The 12,276-nt window shown below is 44.5% G+C and overlaps 1 protein-coding gene across 19 annotated transcripts in view; it reads right to left on the reverse strand.

Annotated features, from left to right (window-relative positions):
- Positions 1–12,276, reverse strand: part of NPAS3 (neuronal PAS domain protein 3) — an 836,020-nt gene that overhangs the window by 28,513 nt on the left and 795,231 nt on the right. The gene's annotated exons all lie outside the window — the stretch shown is intronic.

Here is a 12,276-nt window from a genome sequence, read left to right on the forward strand (position 1 = left end):
CTACCACCCCGAACCACCAGAGGAGAACCACAGGGTCAGCTTCTAGAAAGGCTACATTAGACAAAGCAAAGCCATAAATGGGCGGGGCTCCTATGGCTATGCTTTGAGAAGACAGAAATGGGGCGTGTCTATCAGAGCTTGGAAATTCTCTCTCTCTCTCTCTCTCTCTCTCTCTCTCTCTCTCTCTCTCTCTGCATGCATGTGTGTGTGTGTGCGCGCGTGCATGTACATGCACGTGTGAACTCTTGCTGCATTTGAGGCCCCTGTTCCTGTGTATGGATCACATAAAACAAGGCCAAATAGGAGCCTCAGGTGGTGTAATCTACAAGAAACTCTGCTTTGTGGCTAAGTTCCCACATCTACTTTGCTCTCCGAATCCATCATGAGCGTCGCCCCACCTGTCACAATTCCACACTTGCTCCCTTGCCACCAGGAAGCCAAGCAGGACCAGGTCCCCCTCTCTTCGCCTTGCCTTGCCTCTCCAGAACCAGGCCACAGCATCTGGAGGCATCTCTCCTTCCCAGGGGCTTGACCAGCGACTCCTTTTCCATTTTATTTTTGCTTCTCTTAAGTTATTCTGTTTTCCAAAAGCAGTGCACACTCCTGTCAGTCAGGAAGCAGGATCAAAGCTTCCAGGGCTGCCCTTCAGAGCCCTGGCTGTTGTAAATAATACCTCTACTCTGTCACCCTTCACATGAGTGCCCAGAGCCCAGGAGCCGGGGAAACACCAGCCAGGAGGATTATTTAGGTTATTTCTGCAGCGGCTTTTTTTCGACCACCCACATTTGAAGTTGAGTAAATTCATACTTAATGCACCTTTGCTTTAAGCTTTGGTCAGATGAGCCACTTTATGAATATTTGAAACCATTCCTGGAGGCAAGGGTGCTAAAACACCATCAGAGATACACTTTTTTTTTTTTTTTGCAAGACCTCATTAACTAATAAAGAAATAGCTAAAAGAAACAGGATTAACGCCACAGGAGGGGTGTTGCAGTCCCGTCCTCCTCCCAGCTAGGCTTATATAGATGCTCATTTATCATGATCTGTCCTGTTTTATCAGGAAAACTCAGCTTCTTAGAAACACAGAGATCTATACATGCTCAGAAAAACCCACACCCAGAAATGATATAGCAAATAATCCCTGCTTGATGTTCTGCTCTGCAGCAATTTCAAGGCACCTGGGCTGGAGGACACGTAGGGAAGGCAGATATGGAGTCAGAGCTCCTGTGTCACATCTGTCTATCCTTTGGGCTCCAAGCTTGGCTGTGGCCATCGTGGCGTTGGAGGACAAACAAAGCAGAGTTCAATTGGGTCTAGACTTGCAGTGTTCTGATGCTGTCACCTGGGGCAAGGCACTCAGCCTCTCTGTGTCTCACATTTTCTTCCTGTGAAATGGGGATAACAGTGACCGTCCTGCAGTCACACTCTGGAAACAAAGGAGGGTGTCCGCACAGATGCTTTAGAGTTGGTAAAGGACTCTCTGACTTTTAAATACCACCTTTCCCTTTAACACCAAGCAGTAAGGCTAAGGACCAAATATCTATTTAGTGCTGGCCAATGTCTTATTTTTGGATAGATGATAACATTACATATCTGGATGACAATATGAAATTTTCCATTCTTTAGGCAAGGACAGAGGGTCTGGGGAGTCCACTGTCTGCCCAGTCACCTAGCTTAGAGATGGCAAGTTGCCTGAAGCCTGGGTTTCTGGGTCTCATGCAAGTGTCATTTGAATGCTATTATGCCTGGTGTTCTGTTTTGTTTTGCTTTTTGTATGCCCATGCTCTTACTGAATGAAGCACTAGAAATATATGCCAGATGGCAGCTTGCTACCCTAGGTAAGGTCTACTATGAATCTTCAGAATGACTTGACTTAGAAGGGAAAGCTAAGATGTTGAAAAGTCTTTGGGAAGGAAAAAAAGGGGGTGGGGAGAGGGTAGGATTGAATGAAATTCTTTTGGATCCCATGACTAAATTTTGGGTTTAAATTAATATATTTTCCGGAAGCTGTTTTTGTAATGCCTTTACCTCTATGTAATGGGTTATGCTGAGAATCTGACTGTGCCTGTAGCATGCATACAAATATGTAGAGAGCTATTTTTTTTTAAAAAATTTCATTTCTGCTTTTAGGCTTAAGAGGTAAAAGAACAAGAATTGTAAAGAGGGCCTGAGTTCAAATCCTAGCTTTGATACTTGATGATACCAAGAGAAACGACTACCTATTTCTCAGTCACTAAGTAAAATATTAAAAACCTGCCATAAAGAGAACAAACACATGCGTCCCTCCATATCTGAGGCATCGGCTCCAGGGCTCCTTAAGAGACTGAAATCTGTATATAATTCAGAATTCTCCTTTTGACCTCAAACTCACTATCCTCTTGCCTCAGCCTCCTGAAGGCTAGTGTTACAGGCAAGCACCAATGCTTGGCCCCTTTCAAGTTCTATATATAGTGTAGTATTTGCATAGAGCCTATGCATAGCCTCCTGTACATGCGGAGTTAGGCCTAGGTTACTTCTACTACCTAATATAAAATAACTGCTGTATAAGTCATTGTTACTTTGTGGTGTTTAGTAATAATGACAGGGAAAAACATTTGTGTATATTCAGTGCAGATGCCATGACTTTTCCCCACATATTTTCCCCGCTGTCATTGGTTGAGTCCTTGGGTGTGGACCTATGGATGTAGTGGGCCAGGTGTCCTTGGCAAAGATGTCCTTTGGTTTTTCAGTGAGCTTGAAGAGAGATATGTGTGATCTTTCTGGGTGCAAAGAGACCATAGGGATTCCAGTATGACCTCATCTTCAATAAGTTTAGACTGAGGCAAGGCAAAATATACATGATGCCCATAAAGAGGTGATGCTGTGGCTGATGGAGACAGTGACTCTCAGTCATAGTTATGTGACATCCTCACCAGTAGATTCCGAGTTCACCCCCACTCCACCCCAACCCCTCCAGGATTCTGATTGGTAGGACTAGGTTGAGACCCTAGCATTTATATATAAAGTTTCAGAGAGGATGCTAACAACTAAAGACTATTTGCCAGATGTGTTTGGAGTTTGCACCAGTTCTTTAACTTTGATACACATTGGACTCATTGAGAAGGGCTCTGAAAGTCTCCATAGCTATACCCAAGGTCAAATAAGCAAGTATCCCAGGGAGCAGGGTCCTGGCATCAATGTTTACATATAGGACTTCTAGGCTACTGAGAGTACTGAGTAGAAATGTCTATTAATTTATGTCTGGTCTAGCAAGTACATTCATAAGAAAATGATGGAGATTTCTTTGTGAGTGCAGGAAGAAAAATTTCAGCTGAATAGATTGGGAAGACTACATGAAATCAATATCATATTGTTGATGTAGGTAAAATCATGGAACAGTGAGATAAAGAGACCAACAATAAAGCACAGGAAGCTTGGCCCTATAGGGGGAGCCCTGGGCTCTAGGGACATTTTAGTTGGCATGGCAGCAGAAGAGAAAGATGAACCCTAAATGTCAGTAGAAGCTGAGAAAAGACATCATGACACGAATGTGTGTGTGTGTGTGCGGGGGGCGGGGGGGCATGAGCATGTGTACATGTGTGCACACATTCATGTGTGTGCATAGTTTGGAGGTCAGAGGTCAATGCTGAGTGTCTACCATTATTTCTTTCCACTTTATTTTTTTTCAAGATAGAATCTTTCACTGAGCCTGGGACTCAACCACTCAGTGAGGGTAGCCAGCCAGTGAATCCAGAGTTCCCCTGTCTCCACCTGCCCAGAGCTGGGGTTCCACACCTCTGCTGTGGTGCTCGGGACCCCAGCTCAGGTTCTCATGCTTGTGCAGCAGGGCTTATACTGGCGGGGCCGTCTGCCACGTGCCATGACTTTTGAGGATATGTCACAGCACAATGATGACAATGACAACCAAGAATGAAGGTACATCTGACCAGTGTGGGGACAAACAGGATTTCTCTTGGATCAGTCTGTGTTTCACACCCTGGGGAGATGGAAAAGGTGCCCAAGAGATGGTTGAAAGCAAGAGATGAGTATCTAAGTGGTGATGATAGTTCAATGTATTGTTCTGGAAGGGTTTTTTTTTTCTTTCCTTAGAGATGATAGTTAAAAACTAAGAAATCCAATGAAATTATCAATGGAGAAAATATAGATAAGAAGAAAATGCCAAAGGCTTTTTTTTTTGTCCCATTGAGTACCAGAAGCCTAAGGCAATATATATTTTTGGTTTTTTCTAAGCAGAGGCTTCCTTATTCTCTGACAGTTGGGGCTACCCTCTCTTCATATGCAGTCATAGTCAGCTGTGGTCAGGAGATACAGCATGGTGGGAAACCTTGTGAGAGCGAGAGATTGAGGAAGTGTGAGAGAGAGGAGAGCACTCAGATAGCTTTTATGATAGTATATTGTTATACTACCCATTTTATAATGACTTATATTCCTACGAATCTAATGTTGGCATATAAATTCAACTTTCTCATGGGGAGAACATAGCAATCTGGCTTGGCACTGTTGAGGTTTCAGGCATCCAGGAGAGTGTTTTTGTTCGTGGGTCTGTTTCTGTTGTTAGGGATTAGCTTGAAGCCAGAGTCCTGTACAAACTGGGCAGACTCCATCCCTGGGCTACAGGTACTGCCACAGGGGGTCTTGGACTATATCTGGGGGAGAAGAGGAGAATTTGTACTTTTGTTAAAAGGGGGGTGGGTGGGTGGGACTGGAGAGATGGTTCACAGCTAAGAGCACTGGCTGCTCTTCCAGAGGATCTGGGTCCAGTTCTCAGAACTTACATAGTGGCTCATAACGGATTGTTATTCTAGCTTCAGGGAAACTAACGCCCTCTTCTGGCTTCCATGGGCACTGTATACACATGGCGCATAGACATCCATGCAGGCAAACATTCACACACATTGAGAAAATAGTTTCTGAAAGCTCCTAGAGGCCCTTCTTTTCCATTGCCAGCGACATCCTGAAATAAACTCAGGCTTGTTATGGTATCCCCAGTTCTAGATGCCACACTCTAAATGGCCTCAGATTTCCTCTCCAAAATTCTTATCATCAGGAGATGCAAAAGCCAGTAACGCTCCTCAACTCCTTCCGTCATACTGCCCGCAGGCCAGGCCGATCTGCATTGCTTGGTTGTCCCAAGGTGGAAAAAGTCAAGGCCTAACTTGCAGCTTTCTCTGGTGAGTGGTGTGTGTGTGATGCCGCACAGCAGTCTGCAGAACACAGGCGAGTGCGTGAGTGGTAACAAGCCACACTTCCTGGACACACTTCCACCTCTTTTCCTGCCATGTGCTCCTTGCTTTTGCCTGCTGTTAGGGATACACACTTAGATGTGTTTCTCAATATTGTCTCATTATAAGCAAGCCCACTGCAAGAGCCTGATAAAACCGTCTCTGTCAATACTCTAGGAGAGAAGGTTGGCATCTGGAAGCTAGGCTCCTTTCCTTCAGAAAGAAATCCTAGCTCTAATATTGGGAAATGTTATATTATCAAAAGGAGGTATTGACATTATTTTCCATGTGATGTAAAGCACAGCACAGAGCAAGGGTGGGCAGGGGACAAAAAGAACTATAGGCAAAAAAAAAAAAAAACCCCTCTACAGGTCTCTGGGTTTAGAACATCTTCAGAGACTTTTTATTTGTCCTTTAAGGGAGCCTGCCTAAATTTATCATAAAAATTGAGCTTCCTTCTGGCACTCTGGTCTCTTTTCTTTTCTTTCCCTTGTAGAAGTCTGGCTTAGAATATAGATTATATCCAACCAGTAGCTTAAGAGCAAGAGGCAGCTGGTTATTTAAATAAGGAGAACTCTGAGGTGGCCTCAAACTTGGGAGAGATAAGGGCTTAGCCGTGTCCATGGAACCAAAATCACTAGCCTAGAGCACAGCCCCTTCATTTACATCAGCATAGTAATATTGACCTTGCAGATGTCAGTTCACGCAATTCTTCTGGGATGTTCTTTTGAGTGTTCAGGCTATATTCACAGGGTTGGAGACTACTTGAACAAATCTGTATCCCTAACTTCTACCACCAAGATCATCGCCCAAGGCTTGAAAGCCAACCAACCAACAACCTCCTCTCTGAGCCCTGGGTGTAACCAGGTCCCTTCATAGAAGCAAACAGCATGGAGAAGAAAGCCTGGAACCTTTAGACTCCATAGGAGGCGGGATGTAGCATGTCGCTTCCCTTTTCTTTACGTGATCTCAGATTTTAGTCCTAGAAGCAGACTTTAAAACTGTAGATATGGCGTGGGTTACAGGGGACTTCAAGCGGGGAAGGCTGACTTGCCAAAGAGGTGGCAAGGTTGTGCAGAGATGATTCAGGGGACATAAACTATGGGCAGGCAGGACATGATGAGACAGCTCTCTTCCAGGGCCTAGGGGGGAGGTGCAGGAGGAGAGGCGGTCCTGAAATGTTATCAGGTAGGTGGGAAAGGTGTCTGTGAACTCAGGGGTGATGATGGTGGGTGGGGCCTGTAGGGAGAGCTTCCGGTGGGCTCGACACTAGTGGAGAAGAGAAGGACAAGTCTGGGTACCAGGGAGAGGTCTGACCAGCTTCAAGAGAGAAGAATTCTGGCGGAAATCAGTCTTCCTGATGGGAAGGGCTATAATTATGTGGGGAGCGTTAATTTTTCAAGGACTGTGCATCTCCTCAGATTTGGGTGGAGGTGAGTAGGGCGGAAGTGTGAAGTCACAGGAGCATAGACCGATGACTGTGAGCCCGGGAAGGGAAGCAGGCAGAGCAGCAAGGCTACAGGACATCGGAGACTGTGGACAGCAGGGTGCAGGGAAGGAAGGGCGAGAATCTCCCTGTTCTCACCCGGAGGTGCTCAGGTCCTGGAGGATAACCCAGTCAGGCAGAGATGTGTGCGAACATGGGCAGTGCTGCTCTCACAGAAGGAATTCCCTTAGATTGCTCAGCGCACACATACCTAAAATGATTAATAGGGCCAGGTGCGGAGGGAAAGAACATTGAGCTCTTTAATTAGAAACCATAAAATAGCTGATGTTGATATCTGGGGTTCTGTTTAAACAAACCAGCAGAAGCAACTTCCGGAATTAGTGCTTCCTAAAATTGTGTGTGCTTGTAAGGAAGGGGGAATTCCCAGGCCCCATTCCTACAACTTTGGATTCTCTGCCTCTCAGAAGGACCTCGGCTTCGCATGGCAGCGGTTGGCAGGCCTTACTATCTGCCCAGCTGCAGCTTCTCTCCACAGAGAGCTGGATGAACCTATGGATCCTAATAAAAGCCACCCAGGGGGCACATCATAGCCTGCCTTCCAAAGGAGAAAAGCAGGCATTTACAATGAACTCTGCCCTGGAAACTAGTCAGACCTGGTGCCTTTGGTTCCCAGACAACGGAGGATTGGCACCTGATGAGCAAGCGGCCTGAGCTGCTGTGGGTCAGGGGCATGCTTCCGGTGCCTGCTCTTTCCTTTGTGAGAGACTCTGCCTTCTCAGTGGCTATACCACAGTGGGCTGCTCTGTTGTGCTGGGAGCCTCCTGGGGGGAGGCTAAGCCCTGCCAATCCCCTCCCCCTCCTGATCCTGCCCCTGGCTCAGCTCCTGATTAATTCAGGGATCCTGGGAGGTTAACCCTTAATTTGATGGCTCCAGTGGGGGAGCTGAGAGAATGCTGGTAATTCATCATCCTTGTTTTATTTTTTTTTATTTATTAACAAGTAAAAATGCGTTTTTAAAACCTACATTTAATAAACATCAGATAGAGCATTCTCTCCTTATATAACTGTGTCCTCAAACATAAATTACTACTCATCTATCTCTTTTAACAAAGTTCAAATACCTAACATGAAAAATAGAACTACAATTACAGCTGATGTTCTCAAAATGGGCCCAGACCCCATATCTGCTTCTTGTTTCCTCTGGAGAAAATAGTCTTTCTTCTACCAAAGATAAGATTTTTTTTTTTTTTATTGGGATGGTTTAACTAAGCTGCTGAGATCTCCTTAACGAGATTATGTAAATGCATGCCGAGGATATAAACCACATTTTCTCTAAGAGTGGAACACTTCAAATATCATTTAATAAAACAGGACCGTGGTAGAAACACCTCTATAAATTGTTGCGTGGCAAAGTGAGAAGGCTGGGCTGTACACATCTGATCAAATTTCACCTGATTCAGTTACGTTATTAAAGTCTCCTAGAGAAGGACAGAGCACCATTGTGCCGCTGTAGGAGAGGGCAACTTTCTCCTTCCCTGTCACTTGCAGTGGAGGATGGGCATCGCCCTTCCTGGCCCCCAGAACCCCATGTGGCTTCGAGCCACTGACAGGGTGGAGAGGCAGTTCTCAACATAACAGGCTGCAATTGTATCTTCCAACCATGTCAGGAAACAAAAAAGGTTTGGAACAAGTTGAATGCCAGGCAAGGAATAAAAACTGGCTCCCCACTTCCTCCTTCTGTTCCGATTCCCACAGAGAAATGCTATGGTATGAGGTACACTGGCTTTCAAGCCCATAGGCTTCTATCTTATTAGGAAAGACCCAATATATTTCTATGTTTGGCTAGAAACAAATGCAAGGATGTGTTTCCAGCTGCTGCTTAACACCTTGGTGCGTTTTACATAAAATTTCCTGAGTTGGACAACCAGTCATGTCCTAAGTCTCTTACTTTGCTCTTGAGTTTGCTAGCAGGATTTTATTTGGATGCTTTAAGCTATAACAAATCTAACAAATGCTCCAGGCCAGCTGTGAGCGCCCTTGTGTGAAGATGGCAGTCCTGGCCAAGAGGAAACAAGAAAGTGGCTCCGCAAAAGGCACGCCCTGCTCTGCTCCGCCTTCATCCGCAAGAACCATGAGATAATGATGACTGTACTTTAACCGGAAAAAAAACCTTGAAGAAACGATTTAGCTATAGAGTAGGGCCAGCCCTTCTCTTCCTTAGTCACAGAGGTCTCGGAATTAAAGAGTCGTCCACAGACCTGACAGCCAGGCTGATCATCAGTGAAGGGCAGTCTCCAGAGGTGGAACAGTTTAATTCTCTTAAAGGAAGAACATAAATAATAATACTATACCATTAAAATTTCTTGATAATTAAAATTGTTTAAAGCAAACAGGTAGGCCATATATATTTTAGAAAATATTTTTAAACTCCAGTATTCTATGAATTTAGATGAACACTCCTTAGTGATGAGACCCAAGAATGATCACTTGCCCAATGCTTTCCCTATCCTTCAGAATGATATGTCAGAAGGCGTTTTCCTCTTTTCTTTTTCTAAATATGTACATCCATGGGCATGTGTCTCTGTGTGTATGTTTGTGCTCATGCGCACAAGTGTGTGTGCATGTCTGTCTGCCTCTGTGTCTGTGTACATATATAAATGAATTGATCAAACTTAGGACTTTAACTTTCCAAAGACCCATGCACTGACACGGGTCATTATCCATTCAGCAGATGCAATTCCAGCACTCGCGGGCCTTCTGTGCGTGCCGCCAGCTCATTTGCTGCATTTGGTTTATTCAGCCATGATTAGAGATCGTCATTTACAGTCACACATTTGGAAACTCCTTAACCAGCTTCTAGCAGTTTCTTTTCTGAAGCTGTTTAAATAGACTGGGGGGGGGTGTGTAGTGTCAGCAGCGACAGCACTTTCCTCAGTCCTGTTGATTCCCGTTGCTATTTCTATGTCTTTATCAGGATTTCCATTTTGTGGAAAGGCTTAAAGCAAGGCTCAGGGCACAGGATGCACAGCCCAAAGCTGAAAGGAGTCATCATTTTGGAAAGATCGATTCTAAAAACTAAAATAGAAACCACACTCTACAACCTTAAAAAAAAAAGTTCCCTCTTTCCCTTTATTTCCAAGAATACTTTTTGAAGTAATTGGCACAAAGCCTGTTCTAGTGCAGACTGCTGCAAGTGCGCTCTTGGCAATAACATCATACACACTAGCAAAACCTTAATATGCTCAAGACGCCAAATCCAAACTGACACCAGGAACTCCAGTGTGGGAACAGACAGCGAAAATGGGAAGCATCTCAATTTAATACAAACCTACACACAGAGGGATCAGTTCTTACTGTTCACGGCGTAGCATACCACATACCATCCTCTGACTGAATATAGAGTATATATAAGAAATTAGAATTATCAGTGGGGGTTGGGGTCCCGGGAGACCTTCTGATAGGTAACACCACACCTATAATGCCCTCTCAGGTTTCATAACCAGACATCATTACAGCCAATCAGGTTGGGACCTATTTAAGAGTGGAGAGTTTGGACTTGGAGAATTTGACCTCTGGGACAGAACTCTATAAAGCATCACCAAAGGAATGGCTTCTACCTTCCTGTGGCCTGGCTTTCTGCTCTTTAAAAAGTCAGTGTGAATCCATGTAATCCAAGTGCAGAGAAAGGGGGCCATGTTAGATCTCTCTCCTGTGGGTAACGAAGTGGGAAGAATTTATAGGCTTGGGCACCCCGAAGATGTGGGAGAGTATTCAGATTTCCCCATTGGATCACCTAAAAAAGGAATACTTGTTGAAAAAAAATTCCTACCTCAAGTCATGATCTGCTTTGCTATTTTATGGTAAAGATTCAAGGATTTGGAGATTTTCTGCATCTTTCTCCATCCACTTTTCAAACGTATCCCTGATTGTGACCAGCACTTTCTTTCCCCCCTGAAACTGAAAAGATGGCTCCATTTTCACAGTCTTGCTAAGTGAGATTTCTCCTGCAACTCCCTGGAGTTCAAACGTGCTGTCTTTTTTTTTTTTTTTTTTTTTTTTTTTTTTAACTTGGGGAACGTTTGAAGTCCCCTTTAAAAATAATGCCTTGAGGATATTTTTTCCCTAATACCATTTAGAGAAACTTGAAAGCATATGGCCCTGGAAGCGCAGAGGGTTCTAATGAAGCAATCAGCAACAGTGCTCGTGTGCAGGCTTCACCATGAGTGCTCACACCCAGCACAGATCCACCCTTTGAGGGAAGTATAGTTCTGTAGAAACCTGGATAAAGGCACAGTGAGCCAGTGCAGGAAGTGGTGACTTTCAGCCTTTGAAGGATGGAAGCTGCTAGAAAGGTTGTGTCAGATCACGAGTGTCAGTGACCAAACAAACCAATCTTGTAAACTTGTAGGACAAGGCAGAGCAAATATTCCTCTGTAGTGTAGTACCTATCCATGGCAGGAGAGAGGAAAACATAAAAATGTCTTTGTAGGCCTCTATTTGATGTAGTCCCCAGAAGCCCTCCCATTACCGCAGGTGATGCTCTACACAGCCAGGAAAGGCTAAATAAAACAAAACCATGGGATATTAATGCACTTTCCCCTGATGTGGGTGGAACATGCTGCTCTCCTGCAGTCCTTCAATGGTTCTCCCAAATCTATTATAATTAAAACCACACCTTTTTGGGTATTGTCTCATTAGTGTCAAAATATCACATCTTTTGCTATTTCTCTGGAATTTTAGAAAAAAAAAACCCAAAATTAATAATGGCTTTTTTGACTATTCGAGCTCATGATAGCTGATAAAGAAGCCCGGTTGGATCAGCATCTACTTTCTTAGTTCTGCTTTGGTCTAGGCAGGCATGGTTCCCAAAAGAGAGGCTCTGAGAGGCAGTGACCCTCCTTCATCCGCAATGTCTTCTTTTCCATTAACGATTTTGTAGGGCGAGATGAGGTGAGTGGGTGATTGTCAGGTGTGTGAATTACTTAGACTCAAGGGGAGATGCCCTGTTCTTTGTTGGTTTCTAATGTGGTCAGATAATGATTTTCAGATGTTCAGATGTTGCTGTATCATCCCGTATATGCCATTTGAGCTACATACTTTCATTCAGTCATTCAAAACTACCACAGAGATTAATCTACTGCCCGACATTGCCCTAGGCTCTCGGGATACACATAGGGCTGACAAGGAGGACTGATGTGAGCTGTTGGATGTTCCTAGGGTTCTACAAGGCTGCTCTCTGGACCTACGTTAAACCATGAAGATTAGGTAGAATACTCCCGCAGAGGTCCAGGCAAGGGGGAAGATGGTAGTTCAGGAGGATGTAATGCATCCTCACTGTATTTGGATAAATGTTGAAGGCAGGGTTGACAACTTGACCAGTGTTTGAGTTTCTAATGTATTAATGGGTCTGAGGTAAAGCAGCACTGGGTCTAATGTATTAATGGGTCTGAAGTGGAGCGGTACTGAGTCTAATGTATTAATGGGCCTGTATTAATGTATTAATGAGCAGTACTGAGTCAGGCCTATATTTTTGTCCATAGTCTCAGCGTGGAGGGTGGTAGTACTTGTAGAGGTGGAGAGGGCTGGTGGAGGGCAGAATGCCTTTGG

This window comes from Acomys minous, assembly GCF_964271855.1.
Source record: "Acomys minous genome assembly, chromosome: 8".
NCBI classification, from domain to species: domain Eukaryota; kingdom Metazoa; phylum Chordata; class Mammalia; order Rodentia; family Muridae; genus Acomys; species Acomys minous.